Here is a 17,366-nt window from a genome sequence, read left to right as displayed (position 1 = left end):
TATTACATATATACATATATATTACATATATATATAAACATTACATAAAGCTTTTAAAATTAAAAAAAAAATGTTAATAGTTCCAACTACTTAGTCTACACCAGAAAACTTATGTAAATGCACTTGCAAAGTCCAACCCCACAGCTGAGTCTGTTTAACTAACTTATAAGGTCTAACTAAGGTCCTTATCACAAGCCCACGATAATTATTCAGCCTCCTTTTCCCTCTAACTATATAGACCAGGTATTTGAACTTAAAAACAGGAGTTGCACCTAATTTTATTCTAAATTGGATTTGTGCCATTCCCAGTGGTTTTACTGTATTCATATAGCTATATTTTCTGGTTGCACTGATCTTTCCATTTTTTCACTATTGCTACTTGTGTAAAATTTACTATGATGACTTTTTCTCCTGTAGAGGTACATAAATGAGGCACTTCACTCACTAAGGAAATCTCATCATAATTACAGGGATCATGTAAAAATCCCTTTATCCACCATGAAAATCTGTAGCTATTTGAATGCTGCAAAAATACTTAACTATGCAAAATTAGATGAAGGAACTGTTTCTTTTCTAAATTATAAAATAAAAATTTGAAGGCATATATTTTTCTCAAAAATAATAAAAATATCTTGAAGAGAAATATTTAAAGAAAGTCAATGCCTATGGATAGTTCATATATTAAACTAAAACCTCTCAATTATAAATGATCAATTTCTTGTGGATAGTAGCTTCTCTTTTTTCATTATGTCTGAATAAACTAGCACATAAAGAATAAATAAAAGAATGTAGAAAGAAAAATAATACTAAACAACAACTTTTTTTGTTTCAGTTTTTAAATAAATCTGTTTTATTTATCTTAGTGTTGATTGTATTGCCACATACAAGTTAATTAACATGGTCTAAACTAATAAATAATTTGATCTTGGTTTTGGACTAGACAATAGATGAATACTGATATTAGTTGGTAAATACCACAATTTAAACTACTAAAAGATTATGTTAACCAAGTTACCTGGAATAAAAATGGCATTCCAATTTCATACACAGGATGATTAAGCATGGAATGCAAATGAGTGGGTATGAGGCTTGATGATGAGAAAGAAGAAAAGTGGCAAGGACTCTATATAAAGGTCATCTTTGAACATTTTTTTCAAAATAGTTTTAGGTGTTTTACCAACCACCAGGGCCACATCATAAATTTCCTGAGCCCTATGCATTTTTGTCTTCATAAACTCTTTCTCTCCATAATTACGAACAAATACATACATACATACACACATACATACATACATAAAATAGAATAAAATATTTTAAAATACATGTTATGACTCCACTGGTTTGATATATATATATATATATTTTTTTTTCCTTCAACCTAAAAGTTCACTTTTCCTATTCTGATTTTAAAGGAAACCGAAACATTCTCAATGGCCCTGGAAGGACTGGGGACTCCTGGCACTGTGTCAGCAGTGCCTAACGCGGGTCAGATGGTTTTGTCTACAATAGATTTTCTCCCTATCTTTTCTTTCTCCTGATTATTCTAAGAACATTTGGCAGCATAACATCTTTGCAAAGCTTGATTTAACACAAGCATTATTGCATTTATTCTCACTGAATCTTTTGTACATGTTATATTTATCTACTTCTATACCTTCAACTAGCTGACTAATGATTTTATGAGATTTTATCATGAATAGTCAAAAATACAAGCAACACACATATATCCAGACTGCTTCTCTTCTTCTGGAAGTTATACTATTTGTTATAACAACACCTGAAAATGTAGTGACTTTTGTGGTTTGTGATGAGACGAGGCATTCAAAAATAGTCAAACTGAGAATCCGTCTTGGGTACAGACTGGCAGAACTATAAAAAATTATTAATACATTTACATTTTAAGGTTTTTCCCCCCATGATTTTCTTGGACTATGAAATCACAGACACTTACTATACACTTATATGCTCATATTACTATTTCACTATACTATTTGGTGACTAGTTCCTCTATAGCATGGTAGTTCTATCACAAAGCTATTAATATGTTTTTGATTTTAGAATAATTAGGAAGATCACTAGCTTCAAAAGAATGCTGAAGGCTGCATAGAACTGCAAGAAAAGGAGGCCCAAATCTAGCCAAACAAGCTAACCAAATGCACCCTGGAAATCAAAGGGGTGATGAATATTTCCAGTAGATTGTCTTCATATTCAGTGACAATTAGAGCTAAACTAGTGGAATAAATGTTTTATCATATGTACAATCAAAATGACCTTCACTTTCAAATTCACTAAAGTTATAAAATATTAGCAAAGTTTAGTTTAATATCTTACTTCCTCACATGTAACAGCTTTAACAAATGAAAATAAATCCTTTTTAAAAGTGATAATGCCCTACCGGTTTGGCTCAGTGGATAGAGCGCCGGCCTGCGGACTGAAGGGTCCCAGGTTCGATTCTGGTCAAGGGCATGTACCTTGGTTGGGGGCACATACCCAGTAGAGGGTGTGCAGGAAGCAGCTGGTCGATATTTCTCTCTCATTGATGTTTCTAACTCTCTATCCCTCTCCCTTCCTCTCTGTAAAAAAATCAATAAAATATTTTTTAAAAAAAGTGATATTATTTTTAGCTAATAGGAAAAATGGTGTGTGCTTTCATTGTAACTCAAGCTTGATATCTGCATTTTTTAAAAAATATTTTTATTGACTTCAGAGAAGAAGGGAGAGGGAGAGAGAAATAGAAACATCAATGATGAGAGAGAATCATTAATCACCTGCCTCTAGCACACCCCACACTGGTAATCAAGCCCACAACCCAGCCATATGCCCCCTTGGGAATCGAACTGTGACCTCTGGTTTCATAGGTCGACAATCAACTACTGAGCCATGCCTGCTGGGTGATATCTACATTTCTCATTAAATTAATATCTCTGAGCATTTGATTCCAGAGCCAAGAATTAACTGCAATGTCATTGCTGTCAACAACAACAAAAAACACCCACTTGTTTAAATGTTAATGAACCTTTATTATAAAATACCAAATAGTCTGTATGTCTGCCAGCTAAGGAAATCATTCTCACCCACACCTCTTGTGAATTCTTGCATGCTAGTATACTCTAATTTCCATGTAATACTTGTTTGTAAATCAAATAAACCCTTATTTCTGATTTAGATTAGATCATTGAGTTTTCTTTGGTACAAAGGATAATCAAGAACCTACTGATAAAGGATTACTCCCACTGTGAAACGGCTGTATAAAGCACATTTAGATGAATTTTATTTAAAGATTCATGAAGCAAGTTTGAAAAGCTACATGACACCAATCAGAAAGAATATACGCACCCCTATGTTCACACCAGCACCACTTACAATATCTAAAATCTGGAAACAGCCCAAGTGCCCATCAGTAGGTGAGTGGATAAAAAAGATGTAGTACAATTACATCATGGAATACTATGCAGCTATAAAAAAGAAGGATCTCTTACCCTTTGATACAGCATAGAGGGACCTGGAGAGATTATGCTAAGTGAAATAAGCACTGAAATGAAAGGGAAGAGATGATAGGTTGCACCAGTAGCTAAAGGCCTGTTGGGTAGAAGAGAAATTTGAAATATTATAAGTAGCAACATAGAAGAAAATTGAACTAAAAGCTAAAGTTGTAGAAGGGGAGGTAAAATGAAGGAATGATCCCAAGATATCTAGATGCTAAGATGATCCTGAAGAGACACAAGGTGAGTCCAAGGATTCAGTTGAACCTAAACAGGGAGCTATGTTAAAACTGAACCTAAGGGAAAGGATCAGTTCTACAAGTATAAATAATGAGAAAATGCTTTGAAATGGCAGACTATATGTAAAACAAACTCCCTGAAATCCTATATCAATACGACTTTTCAACTCAAACCACTAGGGGCCAAAAGAAAAGAGGAAAAAAGAAATAGGAATTGGTAGATGCCTAATGTGCTTTGAACAGATATTTTCTAAGAAGAGGGAAGCTTAAGAGTAAGCCATCCATCTCCATTCCACAGCGTGGTCCTGGTTCAAAACTGAGCAAAGGATGGTGAATATTCTTGGCACATTTCAAGTTGAAAATGTGAAGCTTACCTAATGTTAGTGTTGTAACAAATGGTTAAGAGGGAGCTTCACTTGTCCGTTGAAATAAGAATCTTAATACAAAGTCTAAAAATTAACTTTTACATAAATTAATAAGCTATTTGTAGAATAATAAGGAATTAAGTGGCCGCATATGCATTCTTAATCCCATTGTATCAATGCATAAAGATAGCATGGCATGTTTAGAACATTGGATAAGTAAAATCTTATTATTCTACCCAAAGTCTCCATTTTATCCAACTGCACCTATCTTTTGTCACCTTAGTATAAAATTATTTCTATAATAATTTAAAAATGGCTACAGTCTAACCTGCAAATAATTTAAGGGTGTAAGAAGAGAGAGAGAGAGAGAGAGAGAGAGACTTAAATACCACCTTTCTTCTAGGCAGCGATTTCCCCAGATGAAGAGGTCACCACTGTTTAACAATGTGCTGCCATGTTAATTTAGTATGACAAGATAAGGCAGTAATCTCTGCTCGTGGAGGCTGTAAACCGCCTGCTATCCAGGGACATGCTCAAGTCGATTTGCACTGTATATCACTTTATACAATTGCCATGACAAAGCCCCCTGAGTTCACATGTAAATCTCTCTACCCTGCTCCTCCTGTAGCCCCCCTTTTCTCTTTCATTCCCTCCTAATTCCTTTCTTCCCGCTTCACGTCCAGGTAAACCACATCCACTCAGTCCTGAGCTCTGAAAACTTAATGCTCTGCACATGACAAGGAACACACAATACACATCCCTCTCACAACCACTCTGTCAAGTCCCCCAATTTAAAAGAATATGTTCAGGGCCTGAGATAATCCATTGATCCCACTTGCATCAGCTTTGATATTTCAATCTGTCCTGTTAAATTGTCAAGGGGAGAGATTAAACTGATGTTTCGTGATTCACGCTTTACTTTCCTAGGAATGACAGTTTTCAAAGCTTGTCTTACTAAGTTCTGCTTAAAGATTATCCCTAAGAAAGATGATGTATGGTTACTGGTATAAATCTAGTAATGAGACTATGAAGTGCTTTAGGTAAGGACATTTTGAAGACATTCAGGGTTATAAACATAAAAATGTAAAATGGAATAAAATTTGGATTTTTAAAAGCACGTCATCTGTGTAGTTCTCTCTGCATGAAGCAAAACACCATATGTAAAAAAGGAGGAAAAACATGTTTCTATCTATGTAAAACAAAAATAATTATAGAATCGCTGAAGAGGACATAAGTGCACAGGGAAGAGTTTATATGACAGGAAATAAAAAAGATCCCATGAAACTGATTAGGAAAGTGACAAGTCAAAGTTTTAACCATTAAAACAAAGGCAGAGAGGTCTATTTAATCATCAAGAATTAGCAGCTAGAGATGTACATATTTTAGTTAGGTGTGGCAGTGTTAGATGCAACATGTCAGATTTCTGACAGGTAGACTTGTTATATAAATCGGTTACTGACATAACAAGCTAGTGAATATTAATAATAGGAAAGAAGCAAAGGGGAAGCCAGGCATTATAAGCCTGGTCATTTGGGCAGCTTCACCAGGAAGCTGCAGCTTCTCGCTCGCCAGGGAACCACTGGTCCATTCCCTGCAGATCACTGGGGAAGGGACCTGATGACTGATGAGGAGGAAGATGGGTGCATGCAGTGAAGTCCAAATGATGTAGGGAAGGTACTTGCCTGTCAATCTAGCCTGGGAACAAAGATCATTGGCTGGGGGAGGGAGCCTCTGCAAGCATGGGAAATCCCAAAGGATTCATTGGATAAGATGTGAGTTTTATTTTTATTTTTATTTTTTAAATATATTTTATTGACTTTTTACAGAGAGGAAGGGAGAAGGATAGAGAGTTAGAAACATTGATGAGAGAGAAACATCGATCAGCTGCCTCCTTCACACCCCTTACTGGGGATGTGCCCGAAACCAAGGTACATGCCCTTGACTGGAATCGAACCCGGGACCCTTGAGTTTGCAGGCCGATGCTCTATCCACTGAGCCAAACCGGTAAGATGTGAGTTTTAAACCAGAAACAAAGAATTTTCTCTCTCTCTTGCTCCTCTCCCTTTGCTCCTGCTTCCTTTCACTCCTATGGCCCTGTGGCCCTAGAAGCACATAGTCCATGGCCACGTGTACCCCACATGCAATGGACTGCAGCTAGGAACACAAGCTAGCAGAATGCTGTGCAATATGGAGCAGAAACTGTGGACAATGACTTTGATCTCAGCCCCCTGAAGACAAAATGGGACTTTTTTCTTGGCAGAATGGAGGGAGATGGGAACTTGGGAACCCAGGGGCTTAATTCCACAGAAATAAAACTTCTCATTATATCTCATTCTTTTGTGGGGCCTCAGGAAATTCCTCCCATGGTATCCCAAGAAGCCCACTTCCACCAGTGGCAGGTGGGGACAGGTAGAGCACTCCACCAGTAACAAATCCATTTGCATTAAGTCTCTTATCCATATTACAACCTGTTTTAAACTCTTCAAGCTGCCTTTTTGGGTAAACAGAAGTGAACGATCAAAGACTAAAAAGCAACAAATATAATACTAATCAGTAAAGAATTGAATTCCACAGAGTACCTCAAAATTTTCTGAAATGAAACAGAAATTTTAAAGTGTACTGGAATGTAAACAAACAAACAAAACAAAACAAAAAGTCGATATGCTAATAAAATGATAGTAATCAACAGGAACCTCATTAGCCATGTCCTAAATGAAAATCATTATGTAGCCTCCAGGATAGTCACACAAGTAAACTTAAGCAATGTTTACATATATTTTGATTATCACTCAAGGAGTGAGGATATTTTTTCCATTGATTTTTTTTTCCAGAAAGTGGAAGGCAGGTGAGCGAGACATCGAAATGAGAGAGACACAGGGACACATTGATTGGTTGCTTCCCACACGGGCCCCAACCAGATACATGGTTTGAACCTACAACCCTCTTGTAGGTTAATTAAATTTATAAGAATGAAAAACATGACATGTATATACAGTGTCCCATTTTTCTCCAGGATCACAGAATATAAACATTTCTGTAGATATTTGTTTAACCAATAAATAACATGTACTAAGTTATATTCCAGGCACCAGAGTGCTTTATGTGTATTGACTTCAAACATTATAAGCAATGCTATTGTTATCATCCCCATTTTACAGATGGCAAAAATAAGGTAAAGAAAATTACAACTTGCCAAATGCCATACAAATATCAAATAATACAATTTGGAATGTACCCAGTAATTTTTTCACTAGCAGTCATGTGCTAAAACACTATGTATAGCCAGAGCACAGAGTAACAGTAATCTTTACGTGAAAGGCTTAGCAAATAATTCTTTGGGATACCATATATTGCCTAACATCCCATGTAAAACTTCTAGTAAACCTTCTGAAATAGTTAAATCTCTTGGTCCATTTAACTTCTTCTAAAATGATTTTAAAAACCAAGTTGTCTCTGTGTTAAGGTAGAATAATCAAGCAAGGATTTGCCACAAGAATTTCTAAAGCCTATTACAATAATTAATTCTGATAAACTATAAAGATGATTTTAATGTTTGTAGGAGTGGAGAGGCAGCGGGCACAATTATTCTGAGCTTGGATTCTGAAGTCATGAATGCAAACACTTACCTATTAGACAGATCACTTTAACCAAGAGTGTTTTTCATCGATACCTTGGAGATAATCAGTTATTGAACTACTGGGTTGACATAAAAACTGGCTAATAAAGATAGGGTGGCTGGTACATAGCAAACATGACTTATCACACATTCCTATTATTAGTAATTATTAAATACCATATTCTAAAGAGTAATGATTGCTTGAAATCTCACACATTGGAGTTGCAATGATAAGCTAGGCTGGAAGATATATTCACCCATGACTCTCAAAGTTGCTTTGTATGTTCTACTGGAGACCCAGGGGAAATCAGAATCTCAGATACGGAAGAAGTATAGTCCCTGATCCTGTGTCCCTAGTGTGGAAAGCATCCCAGCCACAAAGCCCAAAGATGGCTATTATAACAGCTCAGCAATCCCCCCTCTCCAGATTATATGCTCACATAGAGGGTGGGGTCCAGGATGGCAAGCTTAAGTATTTATTAACTGTAAAACTCTAAGTTATTGTACTTTTTTGCTACTCATTAATACAGGTTTTGACTTTTTAACATGGTATATGTTTTATATTTGTATATGCATGCAAAGCTACTTAACATGTACCTTTGAAATTATGCCCTCTTTTCATACCCTACCTTCATTTGAAATGTTTTATTAACCCTTAGAATCGTATTTTCTCGTTTAAAAATATCGACCAGCAAGATTAACTTTTTATCTTGAGACAGGCTGATTTTTAAGAGCTAAGAAGAGACACTGAAGTAAACACTGCTTCTCTATATAATGATAACATTGTTTGCTCTGCTGCCACAGAAGCCGCCTTGACTAAACAAGACACAAAATCCAGTCACTTGTGTTCATTTACTTTATCATGTGATGTCAGTGTGGCGGAGCTGGCCAAGGCTGCTCTCCCTGCGTTCACACCTCATCTGTTCCCATAGATCGTTCCTAAAAATGGTCTATAAGAAATTAAAAACATACACACATGTGGCCTTTGTACAAAGAAGATATGTAACCAAAGGGACAGATTACAACTGTCAACTTAGCTTTATATTTGTGTCCCATTTAAAATGCCAAAGAACCCCCTCCACTACTCATATCTAGTAGAAGAGAGAAAACCATGAAATTTACTTTTTAAAACAAGAAACAGGGGGAACAGGCACAAGATGATCAAAACTGGTAACATACTGAACTACTGTCATGAATTCAGTTTTAAAGCCAGCTGTAATGCTGGTAGAAATTATGGACATCTCAGGGCTGTGGAGGAAGTAAAGGATTTAATCACATTTAATGCTTGTATTTATTTTAAAAAACAGTTCCATGGAATGTATTGGGGTGACATTGCTTAACAAAATTATACAGGCCTTTACATGCACCTAATGTGGTACCAATAGTGTTCTAAGCATTTTGAATTCAGACTGTCATTTCTTAAAGAATCATTTATCTTGAAAATACTTTCCCCCAATCTTCCTATTAGACTTTTCTATCTTATAAAATTCCTTTCTATTTTTTAATGTATCCCCACCCCCACAAATCCAGGTATTTGCCTTTGTCTGTATTTTTAAAAGAGAAAGCTATATGAGTCTAATTGTCAAAGTAAGGGAGAAAAAAATATGATGAAAATCTAATACTTCCTTATGACTTTAGTTTCAGATCCAAAGAGGTTGCTATACAAAGATAACTTTTCCCTTTTTAGGTACAGTGGATAGTTGTATCGAGCGATATAGCCAAGAGGAAATATGGGGTAAGTATTATTTAAAATATTTTGAGGTCCCATTGGCAACTGAGTTGCTGAGTCTTGTAGACTTCATTTCAATTCCTAGAATTCCAGCACCAACACTGCAAAATTCCCATTTTTGGATTCCCTTACAAAAGAAATATGAAGACAAAAGCAACTAAGTTAAAGAAACAATCAAGAACTGAGTGAAGCCCGAACAGAGTGACTCTGTGGTTGAGTGTCAGCCTATAAACCAGGAGGTCATGGTTCGATTCCTGGTCAGGGCACATGACTGGATACACAAAAGGCACAGGAAACCACTAAAGCACTAGATGGCAGACATTTGGATTCACTGATAAGTACAATTTAAAAAATAATTTGGGAACTAATACATAATTCTAAGTGTTTTTTTTTCCAAGTAAGAATATTAAAAATAAACTTGTCATTTACTATCGACATTGGCTCATAAGAGAAAAGTAAACAAATATAATCTGAATAAATTGGAGAAATAGAGTTTTGTGAAGAACTCTATACTGTCCCTGTCTACTAAAAACCAATGAAAACTTCATCACAGAACCAATTGATCCATTAATCACACACAGTAAGAGAAACCCAGGCCTACTGCAGGGAGGTTTGGCAAATCCCCAAGAGGCAATATATGCAAATAAGAAGGAAGTATATATCAGTGCACAATGGTGCTGATTCTCTCACTCTGTCTTTCTTCCTCATAATGGCTCCATTGAGATCCTTAAGAGGATCCATTAAGAATGTTTTTGATAGAGGCAAATTGAAAGACAGAGAAACCAGAGAGGCAAAGGAGGAAAAGAATCAAAGGAAGACACTGAGGAAGAATTGAAAACCCAACATGTAAGATACAGAATGAAACTTGGTTCCCAAACTTTTCATTATTTTTAACACCAAAGTACAAAGGATTATGCAGGTCCCAGAATAACAAATGAGATGAAAGATGAACACCTATCCATTCCAGAAAACCAGGAACACCATTCAAGTAAGTTCCCAGCATAGCTTCTTAGTTAGTCTCTGCTCTTTCCAGTATCCTAGCCAAGTAGATGATCATTCTTCCCACTTCATTCAAGGTGGTCATCAGATAAAGAAAGGAAATAAAGCCCCAATATCTAAAATAGTTTTTTTTATTCTTATGAATGTGAGATGGACCTCTTACTAACCTTCCCACCTTTTATAGATAGTATGACCTTAACAATAAACTTTGTCTTCAATATTGTTTTAACTTGCTCTTTTTTCTTTTATATTTCTTCCATGAAAAGATATTATGGCACAAACAAAACTATACTATAAATTAAAGACCTTGCATTAATGGCAAGGTACCTAATGTGTATATATATATTTTTTTAAATCTTGGCATTATATCTAGTCATTTTTGTGGAAACAATTGCAAATAAATTTGGTTTTGATGCCCACAAATGGGATATCTTTCAACTGTGAATCTCCTTTGCACTTATTAGCCTCTATCAGGGTTCTAATACTTTATATAACAGGATAGTGACTTTTGTGCTTATCCCACCTCCACACTTTATAAGAAGCTACAAGAAAGAAGAGACTAGTTCTTATTCATTTCTGTATCTTTGCTGATAGGTATTCATTGTATTGAGTTGAATCTTTTCGTAACACTCCCTATTAAGTAAAAGCCATTGAATTCCATTAGGACAAATCTTCCTTTGCAAACACATGTTCCCCCATTACCACAGCATTAGAAGTTCTTATTTATTCCCCTGTCACTGCACAGCACTATGATGGGGTGGTGCTAACAGTAGACCCTCATTAAGTGTCCTCAACTATCTCACAACTCCCATGTAAAGCCAGTTTTTATGTAAGAGCACAGTCATTGATTTCTCAAGGCTCAGTTAACTGTAAACTCAACAGCAAATTCTGTGACCATCATATTAATCAAGCTTTTCTCAACTTGATATTACACCCTCTCACAGCCACCTATCCATTCCAGAAAACCAGAAAACCAGTTTGGAATTGTATAGTTATAGGACAAACCGATCTATTGCACAGCTTATTCAATGGCTTTGTTGGACCCCAATGGGTTGTTTTTCACATGTCTTCATTCCTGCTAGCCCTGGGGGTAATTTTCAGAAACAATGCAAGTATAAAAATGGAACCACTTACATTCAAACACAAGCCTGGGATTATATCTAGATAAACAGCTTCATGTGGTATTTTCTGACAACATTCACAGAATAATGTTTGTAACAATGTAATTTCATTGTATGATAAACATCAATTTACCATAAAAAACAAATACAGACTTGTCACCCTTTTCACCTCGTTTCAATTGAATTGGCCTTGTTCAGATAAGCAAGCCTATCTCTTACAGAAACAGCAGTTTATAGATAAACTGTGTGAAATCCAGTATGTGTGTGCTGAATTATACTGCCTACTATCATAATTTTATACTGCCACACTGCACATATGGCTTCCAAGCTTACTTTATCTGAATCTTTCTGAATCTATTCTCCATGCTATTAAACTGAGCGCATTCCACATCGTTCAAAAGTAATTACACTTTTGTCTAGAGTGTAGGAGACTGCTCTCCCTAAACAATGAAATTCTCATTATTAGAACTGGCGCAATAACCACACTGGTGTTAATACCGGTATGCATTATGCTATCCAATAACTTATGCTAAGTTTGATGTACAAAGGTAACCAAACATTTTAAAGCTTATAAAAACAACCATATAAAAATAGGAATCTTTACCATACCATAATTAAGGTCTTATTCTGTGACTTATTTTTAAATAGCACATGCATTTTTCTCTTTTTCTTCATAAGTTCTCTGAACAGTACTTCACACATAACATTATTCTAGTCACACAAAAAAAAATACATTACTAACGACTGTTAGATTATAAGCAAAATTTATATAAAGGGTATTTCAAGGCACAGCTATAATATAGCAATTAAAATTATTTTGGGTAAATAAAAAATCACAGGAGTTGACAGTGAGCCTAAGCCTCTCTCTGTCGTGTGCACTGAATAAATTATTTGAGTGTTCAAGTTTGCTTTTCATATGTTGCAGCTTTGCAATTGCTATACTTTATTCTCTGCTATATTTCCAAATTTTATACTATGTCAACTTAAGAAAACACCTTTTCCTTTTGTTATGAACTTCAGAAAGAAACTGATTCACACTGAACATTGCTTTATGATAATGTGTCCCTGAAAGGTTTTAACAACTTAACATACATCAAGTTTATCATTAAAACTATTGTATTATATACCCAGAGTTCCTTAACAATTCCAGGAAAGTGTTATCAATATACACAACAAATGAGATATTAAAACATATTATAACATCATATTTCCAAATCAAAAAGTTCTTTAAATGTCAGAAAATTACACCCATAGTATTTATTTCATATGTCATTCAGCTATCTGTAGAGTGGGTAACTCGAATTAATTTTTAATAAAATATTACATTGTTAAAATAAATACCTACATTTTTAAAACCAATCTTGGGGAGCAGCCACTCTACACTTATATAAAACTGTTCACTCAACTCAGGAAAGACCTGAGTCACAAAGAAAGATTGGCTGAGATAAGAGTCGGCCTTTTGTGAAAAACAAAAAAACCTGATAATTCAGAAACCACAGGTGGTCAAGACTTTCATTTCACATCACATTTGACACTAGAACAACAATCTCACTAACAGAAGTCTCAAGATAGAAAGTGAGCCCCACAATGGCCACCATAGAGTCCCCCGGCTGCCTCTAATACTCTCCTTGACTTCCCTTCATTGATTCCCTCTGGTGCTCAGAGATAATCGTGTTGATTGACATGAATACATGTTCTGAACAGTTCTCCACATCATGAAATAAATCCATCTATATCATAACTATTGTTAGAAATGAGCCAGAAATTAGTGATTCTTGCTTATCTCTGGAACTCTGAAGTGAGAGGCTCAGCAAACCCATGTTACAAAATTATTTTAAAAAATTGAAAAAAAAGGAGCAGAGCCAGAAGAGTAAATCAGACCTTCCATAAACACAAAGCTGAGGACTGCCTTTCCATTCATGTCAGAATCAGACTTGCCTTTTTACCTTTTTGAAGATTATATGAGAATCAAATTTTGTGATTATTGCTTTGCAAGCTCAAGAGTGCTTCAGAGAAGGAACCAACAGTCTGTTCAGACTTACAACTATCTGTGTCTCATCTTATATTGATTAGAAATCAGACAGTTCTTTATAAATATGTGTATATGATATGCTTAATACAGTTCATCTATAGTGTACTCTGCATAGTCGTAGAACCTTCTAAGAGTTGAAGGACACAGAGTACTCATATCAGTTCCATCTGTGGCAGTGGCTCTTAGTTAGGAACTTAGTTTATTTCTCAAAAATATTAAGGAAACAAACACAACTCCAGAAAGGAAAAATTGTGTCTTTACCTGACCCAATTCAAAACATTAGCACTTGCATACAAAGGATCCTAATGAATTACTCAGCATTTTAATATGGCAGCAATTATTAACTATACAGAACTTTGACCTCAGGAAATATTTTCCAACTTGAATTTTATACTGAAAGCATCTCTCTCTAACTTTGAGTTATCATTCCAAAGATTACTCATTGGTTTTACTTTGTCTCTAAACTATGTAGGCAATAAAAAAAACGTAGACCTCTTAATAGCTTTCTTTTTTATTTAAGAATGTAGCACGAATGTCACACATAAATCGGCAATGAAGTCGGCAAAGCTTTTTTCCCTTCCAATTGAATTATAGGATATAAAGACCATGAAACAGTCTCTCTGTTTCAAATATATTGAATAGGAAAAACATAGAAAATGTATAGTTCTACTGAAATAAAATGACCTGTTATGTGAACATGACAATGACCTAGTATTCAGACAAAAATATAAAGTATTTGTGTTGAATAACAATTCTATAAATATATTAAATAATTTAGGTAAATGGGTAAAATATTACTTAATGAGCTTAATAGTTGAATATATCATAGCTATTATGACATACTTCCTGTTTTCTGAATATAATTCATTAGTAGATTCTTTTTTAGTTCTAAAATTTCTAGAAATTCAGCATATTCACCATGAAAAGTGTCTTAACAACTTTGCCCCAAAATATATATTTAATCTCCCATATAAGCACTGCCCTTTAATCAGTAATAATAAATTAGCTATCTATTATATGCTGGATATCATAAATATAAATATATATGACTATGCCTTCAAGGAATACATAGAAAAGCAGACACATAAACACATACATTATAATATAGGCCAAAAAAAAAGATATAAACAAGTGTCATAGATAAAAGAATAAAGCAGCAACTGTTCTGCTTTGGGAGATCAATGAAAGTATCTGAAAAGAAGCATTTTCTGACCCCAGTCTTGTGGGAGATGCACAATTCACTGGGAAGGTAAAATATAAAAAAGGAGGGGTTTTACAGTTGGAAAGAATAAAGCTGTATCATGTTTATGAATAAAGCGATATGTTTATGAAGATGAATCAAATGCTTGGATGGCTGGAGCATTGGTATCATTGCGGGATGTGGCAGAAGAGGAGACTTAAGCCATAGTTCATCACTAGTCTATATAGAATTTTATACTGAGAGAAAGATTTTTAGACTAAATACTGTAAGCAACAAGAACATGCACTGGATTCCAAAGTCGGGTACAAAATCCAACTCATTTCTCAGGGGAACTAGTCTGGTGGAAATTGAAAGAAAGACAGGAAAGAAAAGAGGCTGAACATTTGAGATCACATAGGGGACTCCTCCAACTGATTACTCAAGAGATGAAAAGGTGGTGGAATCAAGAAATGTTTGAGACAGAAACAAATTTTGAAACCAATTGGACATATATTAAGAGAAAACTATGAGTGTTGATGTCAGTAAAACTAAAGTCATTGTATTCAAACTGTTTTAACTTCTAGAACAGCAGGTCTTAACTTATTTGGGTTACAGATCTACTTGAAAATCTGATGAAAACCATATTCCTACTCACATGTGTTCATACTCAGAAGTCTCCATTCATTTTCAGGAGATCCATATACCTTAGTTAAGAACGTCTGCTCTAGCCCAGCTGGTGTGGTTCAGTGTTTGAGCACTGACCTATAAACCAGGAGGCCATGGTTCAATTCCAGGTCAGGGCACATACCCAGGTTGCAAGCTCAATCCCCAGTAGGGGGTGTGTAGAAGGCAGCTGATCAATGATTCTGATCATTGATGTTTCTATATTTCCCTTTCCCTTTCTCTTTGAAATCAGTATATATATATAAAAATTTTTTAAAGAACTTTTCCTCTAGAGGAAGTTGTTTAAGGAGAGGGTTGTATCCAATTGAAATCTATTTGCATAGTATTCAACAAACAATTTGATATAAAGTAGGCAGTTCATACTTTTTATTTAGTGGAACTGAATACTTCCATTACACACTGAATGGTTTCATTTTCCTATACATCCTGCATCACAGAATCCACTCCCCCAACTACAGTATGCAATTTAATATACTTTCTTATATCCACCCTTGAGTATACTTAAAATAATCTGCCCTTTATCTTTGTGGTTTTCTTCCAGTCATCACTATTTATATCCACTCCTTCAAATCTGTGGTTATGTTTATGGTAGTATCACAAGAGAACCAAACCAAGAAGCACTCTCAATAGGGTATTTCCTGAGAGAGAGCAATGGTCACAATATTGAGAGGAACATGGATTTAGCAGTGATGCAAGGTCAAATGAAGAGTCCAACATCTTTACCTTGAACTGCACTGTGCTGTTTTCCCCCTTTCTTTTCCTAGTTTTACCTTTTTGAGGGGAAGCCAAAAGGTTATATTCATTGTACATAAGTAACATAAACTCATAGTAGAGGGAGAAAGGGGAAATGATAGATAGCATGGTTTAACTTGCCAAATAAAAAAAAATAATCAGAAAATAAAATATGCCTATGCTCTTGGGAAGAGCTTATAATGTGTGTAAGCATGGACTCCAAAGGCAGACAGCCTGGGTAAGCCTGGTAGTAGCTGTCCCACGTAGTAGCTGTTTATTTAACCTCTCTGAGCCCAGTTCCCTCACCTGTGAGATGGGATGAATAATAACACCGCATTGGAACACTGTGACAATTAAACGAGTTTACGTATGTAACATGTTTAAAATCTATAAAGTGCTAAGTGTTAGCTAAAACATTATTCTTGGTAAAAAAAACACACAAACAAACAAACAAAAACAACAACAACACACACACACACACACACACAACACACACACACACACACACACAAAACGCTATATTGCAAATAGTTAAATAGCCAGAGAAATTTTTACCTGTAAGGCTTTCAAAATGCTGAATGAGAGTATTTAAACCTAATGTGACTATCAAAGATTGGTGTTTATTTCACAGCTATTAGAAGACACCTGATTCTTGCTGATTTAACTCCCCATAAAGTAACACAATCACATAAACAAGTGCACATATTTCAGTACCATGCACATTTATGATGTACAATAACTTCCTAGAGAAAGAAAAGTACTTAAACAGGATCAGAGCTGTCTTTAAAGATAGGAGAATGTGTGATGACACATTTTTGTGGTGGAATCTGGTTAAAGTGAATGGCACAATCATTCTTGAAGGTGGAGAGGAAGAGAGGGCACAGAAACGTGACATCCACCCCAGCAGCCATGCTGTAAAGGTGAGAGTGGCTTTACTGGCAGCTAAGCGCCCTGTCGCCCTGCCAACTAGCTGATTCTCCGTATTGAAGTTCCTAAAAGCCTTATTTGTGTGTGTCTGCTGCTTAAGCTTCAGCCAAAGATGCTATGCTGCCTTCTTGCTTCTCATCCGTGAAACCACGGATTCCCAGTGATCCAGACCTCAGGCTGAGAGGCCAGATAAATTATCCTGAGTTTCAAATTCTGGAACAGGATGCACCAGGGAACTACTGAATTATCAAAACAACAAC

The 17,366-nt window shown here is 35.5% G+C and overlaps 1 protein-coding gene across 1 annotated transcript in view; it reads right to left on the bottom strand.

Moving 5' to 3' along the window:
- The window catches only part of SOX5 (SRY-box 5), a 393,207-nt gene that overhangs the window by 316,957 nt on the left and 58,884 nt on the right, over window positions 1–17,366 (bottom strand). The gene's annotated exons all lie outside the window — the stretch shown is intronic.

Source organism: Myotis lucifugus, unplaced genomic scaffold, assembly GCF_000147115.1.
Source record: "Myotis lucifugus unplaced genomic scaffold, Myoluc2.0 scaffold_78, whole genome shotgun sequence".
NCBI lineage: Eukaryota > Metazoa > Chordata > Mammalia > Chiroptera > Vespertilionidae > Myotis > Myotis lucifugus.
Note: the sequence above shows the minus strand (reverse complement) of the source record. Positions and strands in the feature narration are given on the sequence as shown.